Here is a 12,953-nt window from a genome sequence, read left to right as displayed (position 1 = left end):
ACAGATTTACAATTTAGGCATTTAGCAGACGCTATCCCGAGTAATTTAAAGTAAGCGTTTAAGTTCTGCAGAAATTGGCCTCATGGTGGCGCAACAACAGGCAGATGTTGGAAATGCAGGGCAAAGGTTTTGTCTTGGCCTCTAGGGAGTGAGCATGCAAGTTGTACACAGATCGGTGCAATTATAGGTAATGAATTGGTCTGTTATAGCGCCACCATGAGACGGCTTTTTTAAGTCGTATTTCTTCCTCTGCCTAGTGGTAATGTGCGTGCATAAGTTCACGGAAATCGCACACTGTTCATGATTTGAGGCATTTTGTTCAAAACGGACAAATCTGCAGAAGTTTGGAAGGCAATCTTAGCCAATGGCGATGGAATATGGGATCGCGGAGTGGTCTGTGTTGATCACATGACTATAGAGATGGTGTATACTGATTTGCGTGATGTATGGATAAAATATGTACGAGTAATATAAATAAATGTGTTTTGCAAAAGTCGGCCTCATGGTGGCGCTATAACAGGCCATTGTGGAAAAATTGGGGCAGAGGTTCGTTGGAATCCAGGGAGTGTGTGTGGAAAGTTTGGCATCGGCCGCGCCAACGGTGCCGGAGATTAGCTGTACACACTGACGGACGGACAGAGTGCAAAACACACTCTCTCCCCATGCCTTCGGCCTGGTGGAGACAATTAAACCCAAAAACTGTATACTGTATTTTTACAGGTCTTTTTTTTGTGTGTAATATTTTTCTTATCATAGTTCCATATTACAATACCTCCAAATTATGGGTCACACTCGCAACTGTAAACAATGATATTATTGCAATCCTAATAAATATACTATACCTTACTGTGAAATAAATGTCCCTTTGACATTGCTATGAAAATTCCTGTCAAAATATTTAGGCCTATAATACAATACATTAAGTTGTAGTAATGCACTGCTCATAATATTGTGCGTGCGTGCGTGCGGCGGCGGTGGTGGTTGGTTGGTTGGGGGGGGGGGGGGGGGGTGGCGCTGTTTGGACATTGCGCATGTGACGTAGTGAGTAGTGACGTCACTTATCAGGAAGTGTTTGCATCGTTGGAAAAAGCCCGCGCAGCACCAGCAAGCCAGCAGCAGTGAGAGCATTGATAGGAGAGGAGACTCATGGAGTCAGGAGGACAACCAAAAGGATTATACTTTCAGTGTGCCATTACATTAAAAGGTTTGTGTTCATTTTTATGCCATTGCCACCAGACCACCACGTTGTTGTTGTCTACAAACTACACAGGCTGGGAGCTTAATTATCCCAGTAAGCAAGCAACCAGTTTGCAGTGCTAACGTTAGCAACATGCTAACGCCATGCTAACGCCAGTCAATGAGACATTGTGATCTCAGCAAGCTTTTTAATGTAAACTTGCTGTTCTGTTGAAGTAGTAGTGTCTATTTCTGTTATGAAATATATGGAGAGGATGCGGTTCTGGGTCTAAATGCTACATATATAAGCTACTAAATTACAACCAAAGTACTACTGTGTCCTTCATGGCCATAACTGCAACACTAACTGTACAAAATTCCCTATAGCTACCCTTATTTTGCCCTTTGTGTGCAGGCCTTTCAGGCACCTTGTAATTCTCCAGGACCTAGCTCATATTTTAGTTCAGGCTCCTGTATGGGTACCCTCAGTTGTTCAGGACCCCAAGTTGTGTATACTGTGCATCTTACATGCATACAGACAAACAGAAGCTACAGAATGTGTTCTTGAAGTAGGTTACAATATAAATGTATTTGTAAAGATGTATGAATTTATATACATATAGTCATATACTGCCAAAAATATCGTTTTTGTATGTTATTACCATGCTAAGTTGCTAATATTAGCTTCCTGATTCCCTGCTACACACAATGCCCAAAGATCGTTTTTTGTTATGTTATTACCATGCTAAGTTGCTAATATTAGCTTCCTGATTCCCTGCTACACACACTGCCCAAAGATCGTTTTTTTGTTTTTTTCTATGTTGCTAACACTAGCATTCTGGTTCCCTTAGCTCATGAGGCTCCATTTAATCTAACTTTGAAACATGATTTGCATATGTCTGTGATTCCTTTAGTATGTGGTTCAGTGTACTAAAGTTACATTACTAGCCTGTTACCTACGCTAGGGCCTCTATTGTTAATACCCAACTGTATTCATTTCATATCCCACATCTTGCATTTCTGTCACTATTTCAGATACCATTCACTTATGACCAGTTTGACCACCCTGCATGTCTGTACTACTACCAACAACCTATAAACTAATAAACATCATCAAAAGTCATCCTTGTCCAAGCTCCCTGACCAGAGCCCTGTGGTGGGCATATGCATCATTATACACCCTAAGCCTAGACAAGCTTGCTGCTATTTTTTACACTAACATTTCCCCAGCTTTAGCATTAGTTGTTTATTCCGGTAGTCAACATAGCAAACATAGTGCTAAATTAACAATGAACAAATGCATTCAGTGGTTTGTAGCAACCACTGTGTTGGCTATTTGTTGTTAAAATAGTTGAATAGACAATGCTACAGCCATTATACTGGTGTGCAACACATGTTTTACTTAATCTAGTTTGACTCTGCTGGTAATTTGAGTTTTTCTGTGTTTACAATACTACCTCTGAGACCAAAAAGGCCCTGACTACATCTTTGTTTCAGGGATTCCCTACTTGTATTGAACGACTCAAGCATTGGCATCGTGAGTAATTAACTTTTTCTAGGCGAATTTATGCTAAAACAGTCAGCTTGACATAATATAATTCATCTTCCAGCATTACTGGACGTCTGTGCTGTTTTATGCCCGTTGTCATCAGACGGTTAAGATAAGAGAGACAAACCCTGTTCTAGCCACATCTTCTGGCCACACTAAAAATTAAAATGTGCCTCATCTGTATTCACCAATGATTTTAATTTCTTTACAGGGAATCCGGTACACCCCAGGATGGGGAAAATACCCAGCTGCTGGATTCCTCGAACAGAGGCTTCGGAACACCATAAAGGGGCTGAGAAAGAGGCTGAGGTCACAGAGCACACAGCAGACACCGCCACAAAGTAGTATGCTTGTTGAAGCATTAAAGCCGTATCATTTAGTCATTGGTAATATTGTGTATTTTCTTTTATAGAATCTGCCATATTGAATGAAAAAGCCATATTGCTTTAAGAATGGTTGAGAAACAATTTGCAGCCCCTTGGTGGAGCAAAACATGCAGGAAACGGATACTCAGGGGACCAGTGCCTGCATGTACCTGTTGTACTACATCAAAGGCACAAAAATGGCTATCAATAAAGTGCAACTCCTTACCTTCCCTCAAAACTGCCATAAAAAAATCACCTGTCTGCAATTGCCCTGAGGACATTTTGTGCTATTTGTTTTTTTTAACATTCTTGTACAATTGCACTGCTGTACTTTCTGCAAAATGTTAATTAAGTATTCAATTATTCAGGCCACGTTAATAAGGGGAAACAAGTGTGCAGGAGATCGGCCAAGGGTTCCCACATCTATCCACTCCAGGCATGGTAAGTTACAAATAAGTTTACATATGAGTGCATTATACCGATATGTTATAACAATTGCATTGTTATAACAATCTTTTATCAGTATGTCAGCTGACACATTTGATTTTGTTTTCCTCCATTTTAGTTTTTTTAAAGATTGCACAAAACTTAGTCTTGCATGGAGAGGCTGGGCCAAAAACTCCTGACAAAAAAGTTCCTGTACCTGGCAAAGGGAAACTAACCTCTTCTCTTGATGGATTAACACACGGTAATATATTATTGTTATATTGTAAATCAGACTATGCAAATGTATATTTTAGCAGGTGTTTTATTTTCTTACTAAATTACATAATCACAGATATGCCATGCCACATTAATACATTCCACATATTGATATAAAATTGTCTTCCTACAGTTTGGGGGAACTTTCCCTGAGCCAGCTACCGACACTGCTTCTGCCAACAGTGTACAAAGTTGGGCGAAAAATGTACCAGCACACTATCGAGGAGTCCAACTTTGTGTTCCACCATAAGCCTGTAAGTTCCTCTGCATATCTAAATGGAAATGTTATTAATTTGAACCACTTGAACCCAGCAACAATATTCTCAAAGAGATTTGGTGTAGATGGGAAAACCGTGCCAGCTCCAAGTGCAGTGCCAAGCCATGTCCAGTTTAAGTGGTTAAGAATGTGCCTGACTGCCTGTTATAGAATTATTCAGAATACTGTATCTGTATACTGCAATCAGTGAACACCATTATCTTGCTTATACTCTTTGCTTTTTGACAGTCTTTTACATTGGTCTATGTATCTTTTTTGTTTGTCTTTCTCAGGTTGGAACAAACTTGGTGCTACCTCCATCAGGCGACGGCGTCAAGACCGTACCCATATGTCCTGTCACCATCTCCTTCATCAGGACCTCAGAGGGGTCCTTGAAATTAGGAGGTTTGATAACGAAATGCATCTTTACAGAGTGGATCCTTACTGGTCAGTTACTCAGTCAATGCCCACATCTATGGGTGAAATATTGTAATGCTCACTGCCTATTGCATTTTGACAACATTCATAACAGTGATCTGTCTACCAAATTGTCTATTATCAGAGACCTTTCACTGATTTACCGGTAGTTGTACTTGTTACCATTGAGACTAAGCCACTTAACATATGACTGCATGTTGTAAGCCGGCAACCCCCCAGAAATCTAAAATGTACTCTAATATACATACTCCGTATTTTGTACTACTTAGCCAAGACCCAATTCCTTCTCAAAATGCAATATGCACTGAACATCCCATTTTTGTACAACTTCAAAAATGTCTGTAAATCACTTGTGAACTATTATCCATGTTATGAATGTTAAATTTAGATGGACACTGTTTGATTAAAAAAAACAAAGCATGCATGTTGTTAACGGGCCAAGAGAAATAATTTGAGCAGGGATGTAATGTCGCCACTTAATTCAATTTCAATTCACTTGCACCTTTAAACCAGTGGTTCTCAACCTGCGGGCCACTGGTCCATTGCAAGTGGGACCCACATTAACTGGCAAAACACATTTTAAAACATTTATATAAAAAATATATTTTAATCAATCCAAAATTGTTTACGGTGTTACAAAGAAACCTGCACCTGGCCACTTATGCTCCAAAGCGTCAGATGGATGCTCTGGAGCCCATAGTCTGGAAAAGGTTGAGAACCACTGCATAAAGCACTTATGTGAAGAGCACTTTGTTTTTTTATTAACATTTAATAAATGTTGACAAAGTCAATTATGCCTTCATTTCTTTAATGTGAATGCCTTTAGGATTTTAAGACAGGACAGCTCATGACAACCCTAGAATGAAGAAGAATCACCTTTTTAATAGCACTTGTTTTAAGATTATTTCACCTCAATTAAGTAAAATTACCTGTGGAAGAAGAACTGACAAGCTAGTTTTGAGTGTATTTTAATTAATACAGTGCTTGGGATAAGTTGTTACAAGCTAGGTATGAGAATATTTGACTTAATACAGTGCTTGGAATGAGTTTTAACCACTAATTTGAAGGGATTTGCAAGCTAGTTTTGAGTCCATTTCACTTGATGCAGTGCTTGGGATGAGTTTTAACCACTTATTTTAAGAGATTTATAAGCTATTTTTGAGTTTATCTCACTTAATCCAGTGCTTGAATGAGGTTTAAATCACTTATTTTAAGAGTTTTACAAGCTATTTTTGAGTTTATCTCGCTTAATCCAGTGCTTGAATGAGGTTTAAATCACTTATTTTAAGAGTTTTACAAGCTATTTTTTAGTTTGTCTCACTTAATCCAGTGCTTGAATGAAGCTTAAATCACTTATTTTAAGAGTTTTACAAGCTATTTTTGAGTTTATCTCACTTAATCCAGTGCTTGAATGAGGTTTAAATCACTTATTTTAAGAGTTTTACAAGCTATTTTTTAGTTTCTCACTTAATCCAGTGCTTGAATGAAGCTTAAATCACTTATTTAAAGAGTTTGCCACTTCCCTAATGGCTAGAGATTTTTTCTAATTACAAGAATTCTTACCAAGTAGAATTCTCTCACTGCACTGGCAGATTATTTCACTTGTTTTTAGTCCATTTCATCTCAATTTTTTTTTTTTTTTCTAATATCAAGACTGGCTTTTTTTGCAGTGCATTAGTCAGTTTTACAGACTGAGAAGAGTTTGTTCCTCTAATGAGGATTTTATTGATAAATCATCTGAGATGAAAGCCAAGTTTGTCGAAAGAGGTCATTCACTTGAATGTATTGACAAAGCGTACACATTAGCTTTAAATAAACCTCGTTCTGAGCTTTTGAAAACAACTCAGAAAAAAGAGAAGAAGTTTTTGGTTACATGTGTAACCACATATTCTCCTTATTCACATAGAATAAAAGCTATTTTTAAACAAAATTGGCATATTTTAACTTCTGACCCTGAATTGGCTACACTATTCAAATACCCACCCCTATTCTCCTTTAAACGGGGTAAGAATCTAAAAGACCAGCTTGTACACTCACTCACTTTCAATCTCCCCAGGTCTCACTCTGTTAAGTCCACTCCCACAAGGAAACTATCCTTGTGGTCATTGTGCCCAGTGTGGAAATACACATATTTTTTAACCATCCTCATACTGGCAAGAAGTTCAAGATCAATAACATTATTACTTGTGTGTCAACCCATGTGGTGTATATGATCAAATGTCCCTGTGGTTTAGCATACATAGGCAAAACTACTAGACAGTTAAAACAGAGAATGAGTGAACATAAGAGTTCGATCAGAAGAAACGACCGTGAATACCCTGTTGCAGTGCATTTCAATGACCTTAAACATGACATCTCTACTTTCCGCTTTATTGGTATAGAACAAGTCAAACTTCCAAGAAGAGGTGGTAACCACGATGCCCTTTTAAAACAACGTGAGGCCTACTGGATCCACACTCTACAAACCTTACACCCCAAAGGGCTTAATGATGAACTACTATTGAATGTTATGCTATAGAAAATGTTGATCTGAACTTCTTGTCCAGTCGGTACTATAGGCACTTTAGGTGCAATTTTTATTATTTTTTTCTTATTCTTTTCCACTCTTTCGGACAGAGTAGGATCTTACATTTGACATTTATTTGCTTATTTTACTGTATGTCTTCCTTGTATGTTGTATGGCATGACATTTATGTATAATTATTTTCCCCTGTATTATTGTAAACTGTTATTTTCAATGATATATATGAGGAATGTTCACAGAAACACTGCACTGCACCAAGTCACGTGACAAGGTTCTTCACAGCTGTTATCTGTTTGGATAAATTACATGCATTTTGATTGGTTGTTTACACTTCCTGAAATGTATTTAGTGACAATGTCAGCCCATTCTTGAATTAAGCCTGAGGAAGGTCGCAAGACCGAAACGTTGCTCAATTAATAAAATTGCTCTGAACTAGCAAGTGGCAGTGTGCGGATGTCCCTTCTTCCACAAAATATATTTTCTAGAATGGAAATGGCAGCTTCCTTACTGTGATTTCGGGAGCTGTAGTTCCAGACTCTATGTAGCATTCGGAGATAGTTGTCTGGCTATGTGAGACTGCTACAGTATTGCTGTTATGTTACACCATATTTTATCATTGTGTTCCACTGTACGCCATGTTATGCCACAGACAGAACACGCGGAAAATAGAAGTGATTTACAGTGTTGGCAAGTAACTTAAGTAATATACTACTTTCAGTAATATTATTACTTTTTTCCAGTAAATTATGTAACTTAACTAGTTACTTTCACATTTTGAGTAATAATATTACATTTACTTTTTTCCAAAAGTAATATTATTACTATTTTCACGAGCCTTGGTGGAACTGTGTGTTTGAGTGTTTATTTATAATGGTAGACTGGATAGGGGTCAAGTTGCTTTGCAGACTGCTGATCCGCTCTAGATCTAGACTCTAGAGCGGATACGGAAACGATGCACAATCGTCGGTACGTATGTGTGAAGTATCGGATGCGGAATGGCGTCCGGTACACGGAACAACACTAGTGTGTGTAACTCGTTAAAGTTTACACTGCATACATTTGCTGCACAGAGGATACGCGACCGCTCACCACGATGTAACCGCCCCTATCACCAGGATGATCGATAAACCCCAACCCGATGGGGATTGAGATCTCGCTCTCCCTCCCCCCGACAGTCCCATCACAAGGTGAGAAATACCCCCTGGCGAGACAGATACGGAAACTGGCCAAATCCCCCCGTTCACCTTCACGTGACAGATATTACAATACTCCCACGCAAACTTCTCCATCTATAGCCATACTACTGCTGTAATCTGGATTCCCTCTGGGCCTTATCCCCCCTTATGACCTGTTGACAGTGGACATCTCATTCCCCTGCGCGTGCTGGTAGATCAGCTATTTTCGCGCTTACATTTCTCCATCTATAACCATACTACTACTGGAATCTGGAATCTCCTCGAAGTTAAATAAACACTGCAGAATAGGGGAGCCCCCTCCCCCCACTGCTAATGTTGAAAATGCAAAGTAAGACTTTTGGGGACAAAATATGCAATTACTGGAGGCGAGAGAAAAAAGTAATAAGTAAAGTAATAAGTAACTAGTTACTTTTCTCAGGGAGTAATAAGTAGTGTAACTTTATTCCTTTTTTAAGTAATATGTAATAAGTAGTATATTAGTGTTAAAGTAATATTTTGCCAACACTGATTATTAGTCATTGTATAACACTCTCTGAGTTTCAGACCTATAAGGGTCCATTTGGTTCCTGATAGGGATGCCCCAATCTATACGTGATCGGTAATCGGGGCTGATCGGGAGCAAAAAAACGTGATCTGGACATCCCTATAGTATCAATATTATATCCATTTCATGAAATTAGACTGGAATTGTCTGTGATTTTAGATATTGTACTATTGTGATATAGCATACCGGTAAGTGTTCTATAAAAATATAAATATCGGATCGGGGAAATTGGTATCGGCAAATTCTCAAAATCAAATGATCGGAATCGGATCGGGAGCAAAAATACTTGATCGGGACATCCCTAGTTCCTGACTATGAATTATGTAGCTGAGGACCCTCTGGAAGCCCCCGCCCCACTTTGATAGCCATTGACCTAAAGCATCCCGGGCTAATACTAATTACAAATTCCAATCAAAAATAAGCTCAAGATATGGTTTGGCAGCTAATTATTGCATGTCGGCCTGGACTGTGGAGCGCAGCACCAATGTTTCATCTCCTAAAAGCCGAACGGAGGGAGGTAATGGTGCTGAAATCGATCTCACCCTGTCCTAAGGGACCACAATGGACAGAGAGAGATGGGAGGAGAGAGGGAGACACGGATGAAAATACTCCGTTAAGAGCAGGGACAGATATGATAATGGGCGCTCGCGAGGTATCAGAGTTGTGAGCGAGGCCTGCTGAGTGCTGGCGAGCGCCATGCAGGTCGTCATCATTCACCACCTTCCACCTGCATGGCATGTGCATGTGCGCCCCGCCGAAGGCCTGGCACTGGCAGGCACCACACTGGATGGCCAGTGAATTGTTAATACAAGCTATATATGGTCCACGAAACTATGTGGATCGAGAAGCGACCTCGCCCTTCCGCCTGGGTGACAGCAGACTGCTGGGCGAGTGCTGGTGCTGGGCGAGTGCTGGTGCACCAGCACAGGGGGGGGGGGGGGGGGGGGGGGGCTCAATGAAGGAATTTTGTACTTCATTGGTTTGATGGGGTCAGATCAACATAATGGAATGTCAGACCAGGTCAGCTGGTGGCAGCAGGGGAAGTTTGATTTAGATTTTTATTAAGGATTGAGAGCAAGACTGAGATGTTTTTTGTAACTTTTTTATGTTTTGGCAATTTACAGTAAGAAAGGAAAATCAAGAAAATAAAAGGCGCAATGACGACATACTATAATATGTCGTCGAAAACCATGAACTAGGCTATATATAGTATGTCGCTTTATCATGATTTTCATCTGTTTTTCTAAATGTTTTGTCCCACAATCTTTTCACCCAGTGTCAATTATCTAATGTAATCATGGGCGCTACACTTCCTCTGCCAACCTGGGTGGCAGCAGACTGACCTCATGCTTCCTTCTATGTTGCTTCTTTTCACCTGACAGGGGAGAGTTTCCCCGGCCGGACGTAGCGCGTGGAAGGAACACGTTATTCCGACCAGTTCCTTTCACCTCCATCAGGCACCCCAGCTGGCCAGGGGGAGGTAGTTTAGAGACCAGGAATACGGCATGTTTTTTGTGAGGGTACCTACCCTAGGGGACACGGGGAGAACATGCAAACTCCACACAGAAAGGCCCTATCGCCAACCCCCGCCTCGGGTATGGGCACTGATGACACGGAGGAGGGAACACGCCGCCAGTGCCCACAGTGTCCCCAGCGGGAATCAATCCCAGGACCTTCTAGCTGTGAGGCGACAGCACTACCAACTGTGCCACCGTGCCCCTTAGACGTCTATTTTTTAGACGTTTTTTATCCCATTTTTAGACGCACGTCTAATAGCCGGCTATTGCTCAGAAGGATGGTCAAAAATGATGAAAAACGAGGATTAAAAAGAAATCTAAAAATCTAAAAACGATGGGCTATAACCAATCGTTTTTTCCCCTTTTTTTCAAATCCTCAAAAATGATGAAAAACGGCGTGCTAGAGTATGCCGTATGATATGGGCTATTAGACGAACGTCTAAAAATGGGATAAAAAACGTCAAAAAATAGACGTCTAAAAATAGACGTGTTTTAGATGTCTATTTTTAGATGTTTTTTATCCTATTTTTAGACGCACGTCTAATAGCCGGCTATTGCTCTGGTCAAAAATGATGAAAAACGAGGATTAAAAAGAAATTCTAAAATTAAAAAAACGATGGGCAATAACCCATGTATTTTCATTTTTTTCATTTTTTTCAAATCCTCAAAAATGATGAAAAACGGCGTGCTATAGTATGCCTTACGGTATGGGCTATAGCCCATGTTCAAAAATGATGAAAAACGAGGTTACATTTTTCTTCAAAATTTCAAAAAACGATGGGCTTTAACCCATGTTTTTTTTTTTTTTTCCAAATCCTCAAAAATGATGAAATACGGCGTGCTATAGTATGCTGTACGGTATGGGCTATAGCCCATGTTCAAAAATGATGAAAAAAGAGGTTACATTTTTTTTCAAAAATTCAAAAAACGATGGGCTATAACCCATGTTTTTTTTGTTTTGTTTTTCAAATCCTCAAAAATGATGAAAAACGGTGTGCTATAGTATGCCGTACGGTATGGGCTATAGCCTATGTTAAAAAATGATGAAAAACGAGGATAAAAAGTTTTATCAAAAATTCAAAAAACGATGGGCTATAACCCATGTTTTTTTTTCTTTTTTTCTTTTTTTTTCAAATCCTCAAAAATGATGAAAAACGACGTGCTATAGTATGCCTTACGGTATGGGTAAAACATGGGTTATAGTCCATCGTTTTTTGAAATTTTGAGAAAAAAAATAACCTCGTTTTTCATCATTTTTGAACATGGGCTATAGCCCATACCGTACGGCATACTATAGCACGCCGTTTTTCATCATTTTTGAAGATTTGAAAAAAATTAAAAATTAAAAAAAAACATGGGTTATAGCCCATCGTTTTTTTTTAATTTTGAAAAAAGAAATTAACCTCGTTTTTCATCATTTTTGAACATGGGCTATAGCCCATACCGTACAGCATACTATAGCACGCCGTTTTTCATAATTTTTGAGGATTTGAAAAAAAAAAAAAAAATCAAAAAACATGGGTTATAGCCCATCGTTTTTTGAAATTTTGAAAAAATAAATAACCTCGTTTTTCATCATTTTTGAACATGGGCTATACCCCATATACGGCATACTATAGCACGCCGTTTTTCATCATTTTTGAGGATTTGAAAAAAATGAAAATTAAAAAAAAACATGGGTTATAGTCCATCGTTTTTTGAAATTTTGAGAAAAAAAAATAACCTCGTTTTTCATCATTTTTGAACATGGGCTATAGCCCATACCGTACGGCATACTATAGCACGCCGTTTTTCATCATTTTTGAAGATTTGAAAAAAAAATTAAATTAAAAAAACATGGGTTATAGCCCATCGTTTTTTTTTAATTTTGAAAAAAAAAATTAACCTTGTTTTTCATAATTTTTGAACATGGGATATAGCCCATACCGTACGGCATACTATAGCACGCCGTTTTTCATCATTTTTGAAGATTTGAAAAAAATTAAAAATTAAAAAAAACATGGGTTATAGCCCATCGTTTTTTGAAATTTTGGAAAAAACAAATTAACCTCGTTTTTCATCATTTTTGAACATGGGCTATAGCCCATACTGTACAGCATACTATAGCACACCGTTTTTCATAATTTTTGAGGATTTGAAAAAAAAATTTTTTTCAAAAAACATGGGTTATAGCCCATCGTTTTTTTAAAATTTGAAAAAAAACATTAACCTCGTTTTTCATCATTTTTGAACATGGGATATAGCCCATACCGTACGACATACTATAGCAAATAGCAAATTAAAAAAAACATGGGTTATAGCCCATCGTTTTTTGATTTTTTTTTTTTTTTTTTTAACCTCGTTTTTCATCATTTTTGAACATGGGCTATAGCCCATATCGTACGGCATACTATAGCACGCCGTTTTTCATCATTTTTGAGGATTTGAAAAAAAACCAAAATTTCAAAAAACATGGGTTATAGCCCATCGTTTTTTGATTAAAAAAAAACAAAAAAAACTCGTTTTTCATCATTTTTGAACATGGGCTATAGCCCCTACCGTACGGCATACTACTAAAAATTTGATAAAAAATGAAAAAAAAACCCGATGGGTTATAGCCCATAGTTTTTAGATTTTTAGATTTTTTTCAAATCCTCAAAAATGATGAAAAACGGCGTGCTATAGTATGCCGTACGGTATGGGCTAT

At 38.5% G+C, this 12,953-nt stretch overlaps 2 long non-coding RNA genes across 2 annotated transcripts; one reads left to right on the top strand and one right to left on the bottom strand.

Annotated features, from left to right (window-relative positions):
• The first annotated feature begins 1,148 nt into the window (after positions 1-1,148).
• On the top strand, positions 1,149-3,136 carry LOC310864076. The gene is made up of 3 exons (XR_014569705.1): positions 1,149-1,204; positions 2,641-2,713; positions 2,937-3,136. It is a non-coding gene; the product is annotated as an uncharacterized lncRNA (long non-coding RNA).
• Positions 3,137-4,738: 1,602 nt separating this feature from the next.
• Positions 4,739-5,662, bottom strand: LOC310864077. The gene is made up of 2 exons (XR_014569706.1): positions 5,052-5,662; positions 4,739-4,843 (listed from the first exon to the last, which is right to left on the bottom strand). It is a non-coding gene; the product is annotated as an uncharacterized lncRNA (long non-coding RNA).
• Between the last annotated feature and the right edge of the window lie 7,291 nt (positions 5,663-12,953).

Source organism: Protomyctophum parallelum (assembly GCF_964188405.1).
Source record: "Protomyctophum parallelum genome assembly, chromosome: 9".
Classification (NCBI taxonomy): domain Eukaryota; kingdom Metazoa; phylum Chordata; class Actinopteri; order Myctophiformes; family Myctophidae; genus Protomyctophum; species Protomyctophum parallelum.
This window is presented reverse-complemented; position numbering and strand designations above follow the sequence as displayed.